The sequence below is a fragment of the Rhinatrema bivittatum genome, chromosome 17 (assembly GCF_901001135.1).
Source record: "Rhinatrema bivittatum chromosome 17, aRhiBiv1.1, whole genome shotgun sequence".
Lineage (NCBI taxonomy): Eukaryota > Metazoa > Chordata > Amphibia > Gymnophiona > Rhinatrematidae > Rhinatrema > Rhinatrema bivittatum.
Window position 1 is genome coordinate 35566484 of NC_042631.1, and position 14886 is coordinate 35581369.

Consider the following 14886-nt stretch of genomic DNA (forward strand, 5'->3'; position numbering starts at 1 on the left):
TCTGAGCACAAGCATGGAAAAGCAGTCAAAAAAAATCAAAATAAATGCAAAGAAAGAATAAGAAGCAGGGTCAGACTGACTTGCTCAAGTGAATCTAATTGACCGTTGTCACTCATGACTCCTTGCACTTGGCTGAACCTATTGGATACCGCTGAGCAGGATGCAAACTGGGATCCCTTTCCCAACAAGTTTCCATCCAGGGACGTTGGGGAGCCAATTAAAGAAATTTACAATCTACAACTGATACCAGGCGAGGTTTTCTTACTGCCTATCGGTGCTTATGAGACAATTCGCAGAGAATGACATTATCTTTCAGATGCAACTTCTGATTCAGAGTTCATCTGGCACAAGAGTCGTGATGGGCAGTGGGCGATATGCAGCCCGCAAGGGTGTGACTGAATGTAGCCCTTATCATATCTATATAAATTCTAACAGCATATTGAAAGTTATGCTGATTACAACAAAAATAAGTAATGAAATGCAATTAAGAAGCTTTCTTATTTCTATTTGATCATTCACTGATCCATATTGGAAGTAAGCTGTCTCCTTCTCTTTCAGTTTGGTTTTTTTGCAGATTGCCCCCCTAATAAATATCACAGTTTTCTAACTTTCTGCATTGGGACAAAATCCGTAGGTACCGGTAATTGCACCAGTTTTCAAAGAGAAAGTTCTCCACTGAGAACATTTTACGTGTTGATGGAATACAAATGACTTAAATAAATACATGCAGACATCTGCATCTGCATTTTGTGTGGCCAGATTTTCTTTGGAAAATAACACACAGATTTGAAAAACGCGTTATTTTCCGATCCCACCCAATACATACGGGGAATGCCTCCCCCCTAAAAGCAGCTAAAAAAGTTTATGTGCTGTGAAGCACTATGTGCGCTTTTAGACCTTTGCAGAAGGACCACTTTCACAATTAGATGTGGAAATTATACTCCAAATCAAGGTAAGAATTACCCAGAGATGATGTGGCACATGAGCTTTCAAGGGCATGTAGGCCCCCCAGCTGAAGGAGAGGTGAATATAGTTCCTAAAGCTCATGTGCCCACATCACAGTGGAATAATCCTCATTTTGGTCTAAAGGCAGTGCAGACAGCCTTGTCAAACTCTGCGCTACCTAACTGCCAGTTCACTATCACCCTTGTAGCTAGTTCTTCCCTGCACCCCACAAACATTCCCATTTGCACCCATGTTTCCTATAAAAGGCATTGACACTATCTGGACTAAGCAGGGCCGCAGCTTTGTTAGGTTGTAGGGTTCCATATGGGGATCTGTAAGCACAGCTACCCAAAGTGGACAAATCGCTACTAGGCAGTCTGGATGGGCCAGTTTGGCTTTTATCTGCCGTCATTCCCGCTGCTACTTTTCGGATATATCTGGTGACTATGCACAGCCAATATGCAGCTGCAGGCAATATGAATCACCCTAGTAAGAAGGGCTATCTCCAATAACTAATCCAGGGTCCAGCAAGACCTTGCAGCCTAGTTGTGAACAGGAAAAAGGAAGACAATCCTTTCCAACTCCTTGCCTGGGTTTTAGGACAAATATTAAAGTCTCACTCTTTAATTGAGTTTAGGGCTTCTTTGGGTGGAACTGATGCCCTTCAGAAAGATGTTAAAATAGCTCAGGCGGCCCAATGGAACACAATGCGTGAAACTCCTATAGCCGTATTTATGGGCATACAGACAGTCGGCTTTACTGGATAATCAACATTGAAGCTAACTCCATATAACCCACCCAGCTTATTCCTGCCAGTCATGGCCTCCTATGTGTTTAATTCTTGAACCGGAGTTCTTCCCATCAAACTGGGGTCTAGACTGGCAATGCCTTCTATACCTAGTCACACTTACTAAAGGCTAATAACAATATTCATAATCAGAGTTCTTCTTTAAATATACATCATATTTCATGGTACCCAATTAGGATTCTCAGCTTAATCCTACCTATAACCACCTATTTTAATTTTTCTCAGTTATGGCCTTCCTGTTTAGATCAAAGGCTCTTATTTGTTTTTTCTTGTTGTTGTTGTGTGTCTTTGTCTGTCTTGACTAGCTTGTAAGCTCCAATAAGTAGGGACTGCCCTTACTCTGTCTCTGTGCAGCTCTGCGTGCATCTGGCCTGCCCGAACCATACCAAGCGTGATGATGATATTGACAAATAGCTCTCTGTGCAAACAGGCAGCAGAAATCTGTGCAACAAGCAGTTCCTCCAGAGCCAGGAGGATGCTCCTGATCTCAGCAAAAAGAAAAAAGAAGAAAAGAAGCCGAGACGAGGCCCATGTGCTTCCTTTTATCTTCCACTTCACCAGCGCTCTTAAATTCAGCACCAAAATGCCTTTAACTTTTTTTTTTTTTTTTTAAATCCCATTCCATGCAATATATCACTCCGCTCCGCCTTCCCTCTCGCTTTCTTTCTTTTCACGTATAAAGAGGGGGCAGAGAGGCGAGCCAGTGAAAAGCAGGAGCGGGCGAGGGGAGCAGGCTGGGCCCTGGTGGGGAGGGCTTTGGGAGAGTTCAGTGAGGTGCCAGCCCAGCCCGGCCCTTTGTCAGCCTGGCACCATCCATCTCAATAAAACGCGCAGCGCTCCGCCAGCCGCTCCAGCTGCGGACACCGGTTTCTCTTTGGGTCGTCCCCCCCCCCCCCCCCTGTCGATCCCTCCCCCCCTTGCACCCAAACCTTCCCCTTCTTTTCAAAGCTCTTTAAACCATATCCCAGCCTCCCCCAGCCCTCTTCCAGCTGACATAATGCAGGCTTTTGTGAGGGGGTCACTGGAAAGGGAAAAAAAAAAAAAAGCTTCTTTTTTTTTTTTTGGAGTTCTTGTTGCGCCTCATTATCCATATTGTGGGCTCCCCATTATTCCACTCTGCCTCTTGTAAATAAACACCGTGGCTAAACCCCGGGTGAATGGGAGACGGCGAGAGGGAGAAAGAAAGAGAGGAGGGGAAAAAAAATAGGTGTATTTTTCACCTGTCACTCTTTGAGAAGGCAAACCAGCAGTACAGGGCCAAGACACAAGCACACACTGGGAGAGAGAGAAGGAAGGGGGAGGGTGTTACAAGAGGGACCAGTCGAAGACATGTAGCAGTGAGTGTTTGGAAACATGTGCCAGGGCCTGTGCAGCCCCCCTCCCCACCTGACCAGCACTGGAGGAGGAGGGGTGCAAGGTTATCTAGGGCAGTGCATGCCATGCGCTGGACAGTAACTGCCTAAGCCCACACATACACACACACACACACACACAGAGCAGTAGAGATGCAGGTGCCAGAAATGAGAGGCCAGCTTGCCCAGCGCTGATTTTAGCTGGTATTTATACTCAGCAATATTTGCGCATTATAGATCTTAGACAAAGAGTTCTCCCTTCTAATCAGTTTAAAATCAGCCACCTTGGGATGTTCTTTAATTTTATTTATTTATTTTTTTTCAGATGGCTCTGATAACGTAGGCAGCACAGATGGCGTGAATTGTTTGGCTTTTACGATGCATCGCCAGGGCCCTTCAGACACTGTTTTTTTGTTTTTTTGTCAGAGGTGAAGGAATGGGAGGAAAAATCTCGGCAAGTAACAAGTGGGGGTGCCAGGTCCGTTGCTCTCACCGATTTCCCATGCAAGGGTCTGTATGTTGGGATGGGGAGCAGGACCGCCAAGAAACGCTGTGGTGGGTTATAGAACTCAATAGCAATAATACTAATTAACCCTACGGTAGCGGCATCATGTTTTCATAAACACGTCTCAAATTTTCATTTTCGGCTTTCTCTGCTTAGAACCCACCATACATATCCCAAGATTAAAATAAATAACCACTGCTGAAAGTTGCAGAACATTCATCTTTCTTACTTTTAGATTAGACCGAGAAATAAAGCTCAGACATATTTTGCTCTTTCCTGCTCTCTTCTTCCTGAAAGTTAATCTTGCTACTTTGGACAGGTTCAGGAAAATAAGACGCTGGCAAACAGGAGGATAATTTAGCATCTTGTAGCCTGATTTATAAAGGATTTTATCCCTATCTGTGCCGAGGAAAAACAGCTTTTAGAAGTAAGACCCTCTACCTCTAAAACAGATATTACGGGAAAATTTCTAACTGCCCGCACTGGAGCCAAATCCATGGGTACTTACTTTTTACCTGCGGACTTTGCTGCAGTTATCAAAGTGAAAATATCCACGCACTTCCACTGAAAAATAATCCAGAAAACTACCCCCACACATACTGTATTTGCACATGCTATTTTGTGCGGGCATTTTTAAGAAAAAGTATGTACAGAAGTGCTAACCCATCCCGAAGTCCTGCCCCGGGAATGCTTCTTCTCACCGTGGGTACTGCTACACACTTACGTTTTCCTATGTATGCGGAGGGCACATTAAAAAAAACCAAAACTATTTCCATAAGCAAAACATTATTTTACCGGTGGAAAATTACCCTTCCTATAAGTGCAGAGTGTAATAAGAACTGTGGTAATTCTGTATCATTGCCTAGCATCACTTTCAGGTCAACTGCCTTGAGAGAGAAACGTCTGCTAACTTTCCGCCAAAACAATAAAATGTATCCATTTTTCTTCCTACAGTACATTTTCTTATTTTAATGTATTTTAGTAGAGAACTAAGGCATTTCCTCCTTTCTGCTACATAATCTATTGCAATGATAGGGAAGATCAACTTGGTGGGGGTGTGGCACTTTATGTCCGGGAGGGTATAGAGTCTAACAGGATAAAGATCATACAAGAGACTAAATGCTCAGTAGAATCTATATGGGTAGAAATCCCATGTGTGTTGAGTAAGAGTATAGTGATAGGAGTATACTACCGTCCACCTGGACAAAATGATCAGACAGATGATGAAATTCTAAGAGAAATCAGGGAGGCTAACCAATTTGGCAGTGCAATAATAATGGGAGATTTCAATTACCCCAATATTGACTGGGTAAATGTAACATCAGGACGTGCTAGAGACATATAGCTCCTGGATGTAATAAATGACGGCTTCATGGAGCAATTGGTTCAGGAACCAACGACAGAGGGAGTTATTTTAGATTTAATTCTTAGTGGATCATAGGATTTGGTGAGAGAGGTAATGGTGATGGGGGCCTCTTGGCAATAGTGATCATAACATGATCAAATTTAAACTAATAAATGGAAGGGGGACAATAAGTAAATCTGCAGCTCTAACACTAAATTTTCAAAAGAGAAACTTTGATAAAATAAGGATAAAATGGATAGAGAGAGGGAGAGGGAGAGAGAATGCTGGGCACTGAAAAAAGGGGGCCAAGCAGTTGGGAAGATGTCGATGTGCTGATAAGAGAGTGAAGGGAAGAGAGGAGGATGTGTGGGGAGAATATGCTGGACTCTGTGGACAGGGGGCAAAAGGTGAGGATGCAGGACTTGGCAGAGGGTGAGAGGAGAATGAGAGTTGGATACTGAGCAGGACAAGAGAAGGGATGCTGTGCCAGAGCTGCCGCCAATAGGCAAGTATGTAAGGGGGAGGGCACAATATTGAAGGTTTGCTTAATGTGCCTAATACCCTTGCACCAGCCCTGTCAGCAAAAACATATGTGTTCACATTTCTACTACAAAGAATAATACAGGACGTTCTCGACGTAAAGCATTTCGAGTTACAACAATTCCATGTTATAAAGTTTCTAAATTAACACTCATTATCCAACTTACATTTCTTGCAACTTTAAGATGCCCCAGTGTCTCCCAGCAAGCATACACTGGAGATCTGATGACCATGAGTCCTGGTGAGGTGACGTCAATAGGAAGAGTACCAAGGACTTTCTCTCCTCAAAACAGTATAGGTACAATGTTCTGTAGGCATGCTTTGGCACGTTCCTCTTCAGACAAAACAAGACAATGCTTTAAAATGTGTCTGTGCTTTTTACAGTACTATATATTACTAAATTCCTGGTTATTTTGATGAAAATAGCGTATTGGGCCCTTGTGCTAACAAATCCCTCATTTGAAATTGTTCTTATGGGATAATTGGTTTCAACTTACCATGTTTAGATTTAAGACACAGTTGTCAGGAACCAATTGTGTCCTATGTCTAAGGACTTTCTGATGGCAAGAACAAAGAAAATAGCAATAATATACTAGATGTCTGTCAGATGGAGTATCTGACTTTTGCTCAGCCCTGTAGCTCCCCTACTAAAAGGAGTTTACCTACCATTGAGTTTACCTTGACACACTTCAGCAAAACTGGCTGCCCATGCAAATTCTCCTCTTGGAGGATAGACAGACTAAGTAAACTATTTAACACAGCTGGGTGTTTGCGGATCAATACCTGGGGAGCCTCACTTAAACAAATACAGTGACCTGCCAGAGAGAATCACTCTGCTGGAACTGGAAATGAGACACATCTCTCTTCCAGGAAAGGCGGAGATCAGCCCTCCCTCTCTAAAGAATGATGTCTAGGCAGAGACTCCTAGAGTGCAGGGGATGTGTTCTTTCAAATAGCTCCAATCTTTCTTTCTACCTCTCTCTTTTTTTTTTTAAATACTTTTTAGTTAACCATCTGCATACATGCACATCATTGTAAGCAAACAACTGAGGCTCACAATTTAGGCATTTAAAGAAACAGCACAAAAAAAGAGTACATACTTCAAACATTGTCATAAGCAACATAAGAATGAGAAATCCATTGAACCTCGTTATTTAAGGGGCACACGTCACAGCATAAAGCCAGAATCAGCCTTATATAGAGTCATATTTGCATCTCTGTCCCAACAGACTAAATCTCAATCTTTCAATATCAGCAGTGCCCTGCATCTATGTCCTCCAATATAATCGAAACTGGGATTTACTTTTTCAAGTGGTAGTAATCGTGAACCTCGCTGCTAATAACAGCTATGACAGCAAAGTCCTGTAACAGGGACCCCCGAACTGACCCACCTACCCAAAAAATCCATTGCTTTTGAAAGATAGAAGGGTCAATCAATAATATAAAAAATGTCTTGCATCACCACTTTCCAAAATTGGTTGACCCTGGACAATCCCACCACATATGTAAATAAGAATCCATATCCCCCACACTCTCTCCAACAACTGAGATAGGCACCTGAATAAATATTGGCAAATAAGAGGGCATGCAATAAGTCCTATGTAATAACTTAACCATTAGTTCAGTTCTCCCAGCACAAATAGATACTTTATGTACCACAACCTAGTCCCTGTCAGTGAGAGTGAGATCCAAGTCTTCATTCTGTTTATCAATTAAATGTGGGTCTGTATCAATACCAAATTTAAGCCAGTAATAGTCCACCCTAAATAACAAAAATACAGAGAGCAGTGGAGTCTGAATCAACAAAAAATTACTTCATACTATTGAGAATCCACAAAAGACAAGAGTTCCAAGCCCCTGTGGAGCTGGAAATATAATGCCATCAAATTCTTCTTTAAGGGTGTCAAAAACTCTGTATCATCCCATAATTGAGCAATCCATGTTAAATCCCTTTTTGTCTATCCATGAAGTCCCAGGAGTTTTGAAAAATTGGGGATAATGGTGGTATTCTCTCATCCGATAGATTCAGAAACCTAGTAACAGTTTGCTAGACCCCAATAGTATGTACAAGTATGAGACTATGATTAAAAGCCATTCTAACCTGAAGAGAGGATGAGGGGAAGAAATAGAATGCAATGAAGACCAAGGTCTCTGGCGAGTTCTTGCTCTAAGGAGATCTAAGGGGAGTTAATCCCTGAATGAACCAGGATTTAAGACAAAATAATATAGAAGCCCTATAACAGACACAAAGATTTGGAAGAGCCATTCCTCCTTGATTCTTAGGCTTCCATAGAGTACTCAGTTTGATTCTATTTTGCTTATTCTTCCAGATGAATTTGGCCATAACTCTGTGTAAATCAATGAGGACTGAAGCAGGAACATTACAAGGCAGATGTTGAAAAAGATGCAATAATTGGGATAGGATATTCGTTTTAAGCAAGCTTATCCTACCAGACCAAAAAATATACAAGTCTTCCCAACTAGCAAAATCAGATTTAATCTTATGAATTATGGGACCATAGTTGACTTTAAAACGGTCCTTATACAAAGGAACAATTTTAATTCCAAGATAGGTTCCCTCATTAGGTACACAAAGATGAGATTTGTACAATGTACTCTCGACCTAGCTTGATGCACTCTCTACCTGTTACGATTCCTCCCACAGCTGGAGCCACGGGAGGCGTTTCACCTTTCTCTGGAGGCCGCTCCGAAGCCGGGGCCTCGCCTGAACTGGCTTTCCAGATTTTGCTCCACGGCCTGGGAGACCTTCAGTGTCATCGGGGCCTGCCTGAGGCTTGCTCCGGTCTCATCTTGGACTTTCTAGTTTGGGCCCCGCCCTTTTCTCTAAGGGGTTGGCCCGCAGCTTCCCTCTATACTTATAGGGCCAGCCAGGGGTGGCCCAACGGAACTCCTCCCAGGGAGTTGCCTGCTTTCTGGCCTATAAAAGGCCTTCACTTTCAGTTCTGTCTTGCCTTGCAATGGAGTTTTCTGCTCCTGGAAGTCTTGCCTTCCAGCACTCCGTCAGGTCCTTGTTCTTCGTTGGAGCTCCATGTCCTGTGTTACCTGTTCCCGATGTTCATGTTCCAGTTCCAGTTCCATTCCTGATGTCCTTGATCCTGTCCTGATGCCTGCTATCCTTGGTTTCCCGTTGCCATCCTTCTTCATGTCCTCAGCTCAAGCCTCCGGAGGGACCCTCCTTATTTATTTATTTATTAATGAATGAACTTTTAATATACCGATAACCGTGGGACACATCATACCGGTTCACAATAAACTCATGGAGAAAAGGAAATAGAAATTACAAATAACCGGGAGAGGGGAAGGGGAGCAGATGAGGAAAAGGGAGAGAGGGGGGGGGGGGGGGGTAGGGAGAAAGCCAGAGCCTGAGGGGCGTGAAAAACAAGAGTAGGAGAGAAAGGAGAAAAGTGGATAGGAACTGAGATAACAGTCTTAACAATCTTAGCCTGAAGCCAAGTCCCATCTTGGTCCTGTATCCTTGCCTGAAGTCAAGTTCCATCTTGGTCCTGTGTCTTTAACTCTGTCTCGCCCTCAGATACTTGAGCTTGCTCCGTCCATGTCTAAGACTCTGACTGAACCTGTGCCATTCCCGTGTGGTCCGCGAGCAGCCTAGAATGGGCTGTGTAGGGCGCAGTATCTTCACCATGTTCCAGCTTCAGCTATTCCACACCTCGTCTGGAGCCTGCTTCGCACTCTAGCGTGGTCCGTGACCAGCCCATTGGGTCTACCGGTTTACGGTGGGCAGTGTAGGGCACGCTGCATGGTAGGGTTCAACCCAGTACTTCGCTTGCTTCTGAATCCTTACCTGAATTCCTTGAATACCTTGAACCTTGCCTCGTTTGAGTCCTTGTCTTCAGTGCCTTGTTCCTGTGTCTTTGTTTCCAGTGCCTTGTCCTGAGCCTTCATCTGCCCTCGTCTGGAGTCCGGCCTGCTGCTTCTTGCCATTCCAGCGGCAGGTCCGAAAGGGCCGGGAACAGTCGGAGGACTGTTCATTACCAACATCATGATTGTTGGTTCCAGAAACATGCAGGTCCGGCAGAGGGTTGGACCGTCAGCTTCCACCCATGCTGGGACGTGTCTTGCCTACCCTCGGTGCTTCTTGGATTCGTCTGGGACTGTGCCGAGGCTCAAGGGCACACAATCCCCTCGAGTGGGACCGCTCCTTCAGCGCTCCTATAACAGTATGCAAGGCCTTCTCAAACAGGAAAGTCTTCCATAACACTACCTGGCTGCTATCAAGCTAGGTTGAGAGTACAATGTACAAATCTCATCTTTGTGTATTTTTCATCACTCCAAATCACATAAAATCTTCACCGATGTCTACTGTGCTGTTCATACCTCTGACATACAAAACTAACCTTACCCTGAGTTACTAGTTGCCCCTCTTACAGTGGTATAAATAGTTTACTTACATGAGAGCCTTACAAAGAGTCTCTCTCTCTCTCTCCCCCACCCCCCTTTTGTCACGGGTGCTATTCTCATGAAAATTATAGCAAAATGATGATTCTAGGTCTTAGTCTCTTGATCAACCAGTTTCTGTGATCTCACCAAAGATAAAATCAATTGCCATTGCTTCTAATCCAGATTCATAATCTTGTAACTTCTTAATTGTTTCTTGAGAAAATTGAGTCCACTGGGCAGTGGTTTGAGTAAAAGTTCTATCAACCCTAGACATTATTTTCCACACATCCATCAATGAAATATTCCTAGGTTCCATACTGTTACTAAAAGGACCAGCCAAAAAGTATATAGGAGACAGTATGGGAACAGATTCCAAAACTGGGACAGCATTAGGTTTGGATAAACTACTCTCAGTCTCCACAACTCTAATTGAAGGATTTATCGAATTAGACTAAACTGGTAATTCTATAGCAAAAACACTCTCCAGTCCTACTCCCAAGTTCCTCAAATTTCCATCTTGATGAAAAGAATTCTCACTGAATGCAGATACAGTACAACTCGAATCAGCACCATTATCAGGGACCCGAGGTGGTCTATCAAATATTTCAATTCAGGGTTGCCGAGGTGGTAGGCTTTGGCCAGGGTGCTCTTTTTTTAAATTTTCACTCGTGGTATCAAAGATTATGTTCAACTTAACTCATACTTAAATTCCTGACACTGTTCAGTGTTAGGCAACGTTTCTGCTTCACAGAAGGCTTAGTGGGGTAACTATGGTAGTCCCAGGCCCTGGTCCTCCTTCACTACGCAGGACATGGAACCAGAGTGGTTACCCAGACTAAGCCTTCCCTAATAGCAGAAATGTCAAAATACTGGACACAGCTGGGAATTTAAGAATAAGAGAAGTTGAACATAATCTTTGATGTTTTTTTTAGTTCAATCTTTTTATGAATGATATCAATATATTTCTTTTCTTGTTTCTTTATTAAAAATTTTTAAATGTATCAATACAGGCATGGCCATCCAGACACTGGCTCAACAATCCAAATCCTACTCATCATCACAGGACCGTAACAGAATAAGAACAACAATAACAGTAACCCCAACAGTAAATGTAACCCCCAGGCCCCGCCCCCTCGTAGCAAGAATAGAGAGTCAATCCTTCAGCGATTGTTTATTGTTGCATAGATACAGCTTCAGCTGATTCCTGATATTTGTAAGTTGTAGCCCTTAGGATTAGGTCCCTTTTTTCCAAAGAGAGTGACCACCAAAAGTAATGCCATATGGAGAGGCATGCCATCTGCCCCTCCTTCTTTTGAGTCTGCATCGTCAATAACTCATTCTGCAATAAGGTTACCAGTCGGGCATGCCACTGCCCTCCCGTGGGCCTATCATTTGTAATCCACATGGACATAAGTGTTTGCACTGCAATGAGTAGGGCTTTCGGCAGAAACAAACGACTGTGTTCCGACACGTCATCCAGAGATGCTGGGATGAGACGTAGGAGTCATATCTTAGGGTCTCTTGGTATCTGTGTATGGAGCATTCTCCCCAGATTCTCTATGACTTCCCCCCAATACAATACCAGGTCTTCACATTCCCATAGACTATGCATTAACGTCCCTTTTTCCTTCTGGCATTTAATACAAAGACCCGAAGCACACAGTTTTGCAGCACACAGCCTGGTTTGAGAAATATACATGGAATGAACTATCTTAAACCCCCACCTCTCGGAGGACAACATTTTCTGATATCTGCTTACATTTCCGCCAGTGACAGATATATATCAGCCGACAGGTCCCTCATACCTTTCAGAGCCTTGGAAAAGGTAGCACAGGTTTGGCCACTCCGGCTCCCAGGGGTAAAGAAAGCCCATAAGCTATCCCACGTGTTTCCTTGTAATTTAGCCCCAAATAGTGTCCTGGCATAATGCCTCGCTTGCAAAAATGCGAAGAATTCATTGTTGTGTAGGTTATACAAATCTTGAACATCTTTAAAACTCCACATCTCCCCCGACCCGGGATGATATAATTGATAGATGTTTTTCAACCCCTTTTTGGCCCAGCCTTGAAACACTGAGCCAGCCACACCAGACGGGAATTGGGGGTTCCCACCCATAGTAGCGTATGGTGTTATATACCTTCCAAGGCGTAATTTTTGAAGACATAGAAATCTCCAAGCTTTCCTCCCTGAGGTGATGAGCATATTCTGCCTACAAGTGGCCGGCACCTGCGCACTTGGAAGTTGCATTAAAGTTTCAGGGTTATAGGGACGCAACCACTCTAGTAAAAATTCCAGTGGTGTATATTTCCCCGTGCCGTCTAGCCAATCTTGAATATGCCGTAATAAACAAGCTAAGTTATAATTTCTCCTGCTGGGGCAAGCTAACAGCCCCTGATTTTTCTCCAACTATAATGTGCTAAGAGGGATTCTGGCCTTACATTCCCCCCATAAATATCGACGTAATAATTGATTTATTCCCTCAACGTCGGTCCTATTTAGCCAGATTGGAATTTGCTGTAATACATAGAGCCAGCGTGGGATCTCTAGCATTTTCACTAAACAGATTTTACCGGTGAGAGACAATGGTAGTGCCTCCCACACTTTCAATTTGTGAGCCATGGTACTAAGCAACGGTTTAATATTCATGTCATATATCTTTGTAGTATCCCTGGTCAAGTTTATTCCCAAGTAGTTCATATTCCACTCTGCCCACCTTAAAGGGAAGACTCCCTCCCATTCCACCCTAACGGAATTTCCCAGGTCTAGAGCCTACGATTTATTGACATTTATTTTCAGTCCTGCAACGGACCCAAAGAGATGCTGATGTCTTAAGACCCGCTCTAATGAACTCTGGGGGGAGGTAAGAAAGACCAGGACATCGTCTGCGAATGCAGACTTTGATTTCTTTTGTTCCCCAAGTAAATCCCTTGACCAAAGGATCTGTCTCAATTTTTCGAAGAAGGGGATCAATGGATAAAATATAGAGGAGGGGCGATAGCGGGCACCCCTGCCGCGTACCCCTATACAGTCTAAAGTCCACGGAAACATGTCCGTTCACCCTAATTGCCGAGTGGGGATTATGGTAAATCATTTTTATATTGTTTAATATATCTCCTGAAAAACCATATCTCTTTAACACTGAGAATAGATACTCCCATGACATCCTGTCAAAGGCTTTCTCAGAATCAAAGCCTACTAACATCGCCGCTGTTCCCTACTTTTGACACTCTTCCATGGCTATGATTAATTTAGTCATATTTGTACTGATGGGATGCCCCTTAACAAATCCCACCTGATTTTGGGTAATGATATCTGGGAACACCCCACTGAGCCGATCAGCCATAATTTTGGCAAATACTTTAACCTCATAATTTAATAGAAATATTGGCCGGTATGCTGCCGGGGAGGATAAATCCTTGCCAGGCTTTTCCAAAACCGTGATATCGGCTCGCGTCATGTCCACAGGGAAATGTCCTCTTCTCTGCGCCTCCCAGTAAAAATAGAGGAGATCCTCTGCAGCATAATTAGCTAAGCATTTGTAATATTCGGCGCTAAGAACGTCTGGGCCGGGTGCCTTATTGGCTCTACTTGCTTTTATGGCCCCCTATAATTCTACCAGTCTGATAGGTTGGTTCAGAGTAGCCAACTGTTGTTCACTAATACGTGGAATCTGTAATCCTTGGAAGAATTCCTCCTCCTGTAAGGAGCCACCTTTCCTATCCTCAGTATATAATTGTTCATAAAATTTATGAAACTGCACAAATCTCTTCCCCCGTCACCAAAGGCCTACCATCCCCACCTTTTAGCTTATCTATTACCGACTTCCCTCTGGCCATGTTAGCTAATACCTGGCCCGATTTATTCCCGTATCTAAAGAATTTATGTGCTCCATTCTGAAACATCCTCTGCGCTCATTTGTGAAGCAGGGTGTTCAAAGTGTGGAGAATATCATTGTATACATTTTGGGCCTGTGGAGTCTTACTCTGTGCCAACTGGAGTTTCACCTGATGTAGCTGTCATTTCAGAGCGAGTATCTTCTGAGCTTTTGCCTTAGATTTTGCGATCAGATAAGATGTAATCTCACCCTGCATTACCACTTTACTAGCGGCCCAGTACAGCCAAGGGTCTGACTTATGGATGTGGTTATTTTGTTCATAATCCTTCCATTTTTTCTGTAAAAACTCCCTAAGCATCCCTATTCATAGAGCTAGGGAATCTCCATATGCGCTGTACGTGTTCCCCCCTGCCATCTCCGATGTCTACCCATATCAGCGCATGATCCGATATCTCTATGGGACCTATTCTCACTTGTTGTGTCCTAGATAGCAATGCAGAAGAGATCAAAATATAATCTATCCTAGACATTGTAGCATGTGCCTTTGACACATGAGTGTAGTCTCGTTCCGTCGGGTTTAATGTATGCCAAATATCAAGCATATGAAGTTTGTCACATACATAAGAGATTCCTTTAGCAGACATATCTGGCAACACTGACGCAGGGTGAGATCTATCCAGACCCAAGTCATTCACACAGTTGAAGTCCTCCAGCAAAACCAATGAACCCTTCATAAATGACACTATTTTACTGACCAACCCATGACACATGGTCAGAATGGTATAATGTCAGTTCCCCTAAAGATGGAGATGAGAATGGAGAATTTGAAACATTTAAGAATATAAGCGATAAAGTATAGGAATTTGGAGTATAAGTATTACATATAGTTACTACACTGCCTTGTAGCTGACCAATCAAAATATGGTACCTGCCCATTTCATCCTGCATTTGCTGTTGTAGATCAAACTGTAAATTTTTGTGAATTAATGTTGCTACTCCTGCTTTACATCCCACTGCTGGGGTAAAGTAGCATTGACCTACCCATTGTCGTTTTAATTTTGTGCTCTCTACCTCTGACAAGTGGGTTTCCTGGAGGGTGGCTATCCCTACCCGCTGTCTCTGAAGGGCACTCAATAC